Below are 4,641 nucleotides of genomic sequence, written 5' to 3' on the forward strand. Positions count from 1 at the left end.
GGATTTTTGTGGTTTTGGCCTTGGCTGATTTTGTTGTACGGATTGATCAGGGGCAAGAGAGAAAGAAGTTGATTGAGCAGTGGTCTCAGGCTGAAATAAGCATATAGAATCGAATCATTGAGCATATTCGATAGACTTAATATATTAAAAAAAAGGTTTACCAGAATGGGCTGTCTTCCTCTTCGAATCAATTGTGAAGTTGGGTTAGCTTCATCATCATCATCTGAGTCTAGAGAGGTAGCAAGAAGATTTTGGATTGAGCTTCTGGGAAGTGTGGCTTGAAAGTAGCCATTTGAAAGCCCTCAATGTGTTGCTTATCAGATGCCCCATCTCCAGATTTTATCATGAATTTTTCGAAAACGGCATTCAGTTAGAGTTGAAGAAGCCAAAGAGGGCCACATGTGCTAATCAGAAAATTTTTTCAATGGCAATTAACAAGTTGGCCAAGTTCTTCAAAAATGTGTCCCAGAAGTAACTTAGACAAGTTGAAGTTTTTCCCTTCATGTAAAAGAGCAGCAAGGGGATAGAAAAGCTTTTGCATTGGAACACTTCGAGAACAGAAGACTATGGCATTTAGCCAATAAAATAAAAATGCCATATGTTCATCGTCCGTTACAGGTTCATTGTCTTCACCCATATGGTGGGCAATAAATTCACTGTAAGAAGTCATAGAACCAATTTTGTATTGCTGCTCAGGTATCATATCAGAGGTAAATTCAGGGGAGCTTATTGGAATCCCTGTGATAGCAACCACATCAAGAAGGGACATACCAATCATCCCTCAAGGAAGGTGAAAATTGTTGGTCATTCTATTCTAGAAATGAGTCACAGCACCAATCATCCAAGGACGTGTCGAGGAGGCAAAAGCTGAAAGTCGAAGGAGATCTTGGATTCCCAGAGCAGCCCAGGCAATGTTTTTTTCTGGTGTAAGACGTCTGTGTCAGGCCATAAAATCAGTTCATCGGGGGGGTAACTTTAGGGTTGTTTCTAAAGGCCTTTTGAAGGTTGGTGAAGAAAGAGATGTCAAGGTCTTGATTAATCAGTAAATCTTCTCCTTGGGCACTTGAAAAAAAGTGAAGCCGTCTGTTCGCCCTTTCTAAATTGTCAATGGGACCGATGAAACAGTGAATTTCGTCACTGATGGTAAAGGGGATAAAGATTTTGGGATCATCGATTTGAAGTTGCGGGTCCCCAATGATCTCATCATTGATTTAGTTCAATGTGCAAAGATGGAGGAGTTGATTGTTGTGTCATTGGACTTTTGCCCTTATCTTGTGCAGCAGCGTGAGAAGATGAAGTAGTCATTGATGAACAAGGAGGTAAGTGAGAATAGAAAATGGCAGTTGTGAAATGAAACAGAATGCAAGGTTTCAAGGAGCAAAGATTCAAGAAAGGAAAAACAATGGTGTGAAGTTTAATTTAAATAGGGGTTTACTTCTTAACCGTTGTTACAGGAGGGATTCAAAGAGAAAAGAGGTAACTTTGCGAAGAAGGTGAAATAGTGGAGAGAAAGACTGTGAATCGTGGGAGACGTGTCAAACGGGTCAAAATTGATGGAGAAAGTAAATGGCAATTATGGCCAATTAAGGTAATTCCCATTAAACCATGGTTAAAGACTGAATTAGGATTAAGTGTTTCGTCTTCTGAGGAGTGACTTTGAAAACAAACACATTCATCCTAGGGACAATTTGTTAGTGAAAAAATAATTATATTTGAAAGTTGAGCTGATTCCAAATATTAATAAAGTTTCTAAAAGGAAGTAGAGATAAAAAGGGATGCACATGAAGGCATCGAGTGGAAAACTGTTTGGCACGGTTTTGATGAACATAATAAATCGAGCAGTTACTCAAATGAAGAAGATCGAAGGTTTTTTCGAGTTAAGGATTTTCAGTAACTGGCACACGTTTGGACAAAAGAGTGGGAACAGTTACCCAAACTTTTGCACACGAGAGAGGAATCATGTCATTAATGATCGGTTACGGAAGAGGGCTATAAATATTAGAAAGTATTAAAGAATTAGGGTTGGATATTTTCTTCAAAAATACACTTAAGCACACTCATATCCCAACGAATTTCTGAGTCTGTATTTGAGTTCGATTTCTATAGGGTTCCTTCCATGTCTTTATCTTTTTAATTTATAAATTCATCAAACTTTACTTTTCCTGTTCAATTTATCTTTCACGCAACCTTTTGTTTCTTTGTTAAATTTACATTTCAACATCTTTAATTTCCATGTTAAAAGTCCTTTGATTCAATCGAAGGTATTTTTATTGCTTTATTTAAATATTTTGCAAATTTCTTTCGATTTCAGTCAATTTGTCTTTCAAAAGCTTATTTTACATCTTTTGAACTTTGCAAATTTCTTTCGATTTCAGTCTATTTCAATGTTAGATCATTAGGATCGAACTATCATTGATTTGCTAAAAATCGACAAAACAGATGTTTACTTTTTTCTCTTCTTAATTCAAGTTTTGTTTATTTAACATAGAGTTTTTGCTCTTCACAAATTTAATTCTATCAGAAAAGAGATCGAATCTATTTTAATTCATAAAAACTTTGGAGCGAATGTTATTTTTGTGTGTTTCAGAAAAGGTAAAAACTCATATGAACGGTTCTGAACTTTAAGTTTTACATGAAAATAACATTGCACGTGAGACTTCACCCTCCAAAACTCGGATGCGATTTTTAGTAGTTTATTTTTTTTGGAACAGCATCCTACTTGCCACTTACCCAGTCCATTAACCTACTTTCCTTTCTTCCTTTTAATACACCTGAGCCCACTTGCCACTTGCCGAGCCCATTAACCCAATAATTAAAAAGAGAAACCCAAGGTCTAGAAGAAAAAAAGACTCCACCCCTCTTCCACCGTCACCCCAGCAGTCCCGCACGTGTTGATCGCCAACGGCCCAGAAATTCTCCATCGCCACTCTCCCAGTCCGACGCCACTCCATCTGCTTCTCCGTTTGCCACTTTGCCCTCCTCCGTGCATCAGTACAGTAAGTTGTTATTATTAATTTATTTATTATCATTGTTTTGAAAGTCGGTTCGAACTGGTCGAACCGAGAATCGGTGAGTACATCGGTTTGGTTGATATGCGTAGCCGCCTGTTTCCGGGCAAAAACCGGAAGGTCGACCGAACCGGTAATTGTTCGGTTTTTGCCTAATACCCCTAAATGACATCGTTTTACCATCTTATGGAAAAAAAAAAAAACCCAAATTCCCTCAATCCCTCCTCACGCGATACTGACTCCCAGACCCAGATAGCCCTAGCCCCCATCTTTTCTCTCTTCTTCAAGTTGTGTCGTCGTCGCCGTCCCCACTGCTCCAGCGCCGTCGCAACTCGTCGAATCATCTCAGCCGTGTCGGTTCTATTCCACTTCCGCCGCGCTCCAACTGTCCTCTGTTTCAGTCCCGTCGCCTGTGTCTTCTAGTTTGAGTTCCTCATCTGTGCTCCCTCTCTCTCGTCTGTTTGAGTTCCGGGCCTCATCTATTCTCCCTCTCCCTCTTCTGTGTTCGAGTTCCAGCCCAATTGAAAGGTGATTTTTGGGGGTTTTTTTCTTCGATCATCACTCTGTTATATCTCTTTTGTTTTTGAGATTTGGTTTTACTTCTGGTTGGGATTGGTGATCTGAATGTTTTTTTCTTGGAACTTGGAAGTTGGTTTTTGGTGCTTCCCTTTTCAAGTTGCTTGCTGCTTCAACTTGAGGGGATTGTGAATTTTGTTTTAAGAGCGATTGAAGGTTCCTTGGTTTGGGGGGTCTTCACTTTCCTATGTGTATGGAAGCTTAGCCTTTGATTCTTTGAACATACACGTATCAAGTTATTGTTTTCGGCAATGGTGATTCTCATATATTTTTCATTTTATTCATGAGTTTTAATCGTTCCTATTGGTCTTGTGTTGTGCTGTGTTTTAGTTCTTGTTATTGTGATTTTGAGATTTTCAGTTCATCTTCATGCTCATGTTCTTGTTTTATTATAATTTGTTATAAGTTGTTAATTGTTTCTGTCTTATAATTGTTCTTATCCTTGTTCAATTCATGCCTCCCTTGTATATTTTGATTGATAATTTTAGAGATAATACACATTTTGGTCTCTTAACTTGCATGTGAGTTTTAATTTAGTCTTCAAGTTTCAATTGCCTTTATTTAGTTTTTAAACTTTGTGAATGTGACTCATGTTAGTCCTTGGGACCATTTTTGGATGTACAATGTTAACAAAACACTAACGTGGATAACGGGATGTTACTATGTCATTTTTGCTTTGGCTCTTAAATAGCCCAAAAACATCGTAAGTGGTATTTATTGAAACAAGTAATCTTGCGTCGTTTTACAAGTTATAGCATGGTATTTGGTTGCATGGTATTTGGTTGTCCATGTTAGCACTTCATTAATATTTTTGTGTCGAAAATTATCCATAGGCTAATGTGAGCCACGTTTGTAAAGTTTGGGAACTAAAGAGAGGCAATTGAAATTTCAAGGACTAAATTGAGGATTGCGTGCAAATTTAGGGATGAAATTGAATATTAACTCATATTTTTATATATTTTTTAGTTATAAATGATAGTATCAATTAAGTAAGCACTTATTATAATTTTTTATTTGATTTGTGAGTTTATATTTAGATAAATTAATAATATTTTGG

At 37.4% G+C, this 4,641-nt stretch overlaps 1 protein-coding gene across 2 annotated transcripts in view; it reads left to right on the forward strand.

The window, feature by feature from the left end:
- The window catches only part of LOC107639548 (zinc finger matrin-type protein 2), a 9,655-nt gene continuing 7,884 nt past the window's right edge, over positions 2,871 to 4,641 (forward strand). Inside the window, exon 1 of one of the 2 annotated variants that reach the window (XM_021121406.1) lies at positions 2,871 to 2,996. The gene's annotated coding sequence lies outside the window, so the exon portion shown is untranslated. Of the gene's footprint in view, positions 2,997 to 3,208; positions 3,537 to 4,641 lie in introns of those variants that run through there. The other variant, XM_016343082.2, reaches the window with a different exon arrangement.

This window comes from Arachis ipaensis, chromosome B04, assembly GCF_000816755.2.
Source record: "Arachis ipaensis cultivar K30076 chromosome B04, Araip1.1, whole genome shotgun sequence".
In the NCBI taxonomy this organism is placed as follows: domain Eukaryota; kingdom Viridiplantae; phylum Streptophyta; class Magnoliopsida; order Fabales; family Fabaceae; genus Arachis; species Arachis ipaensis.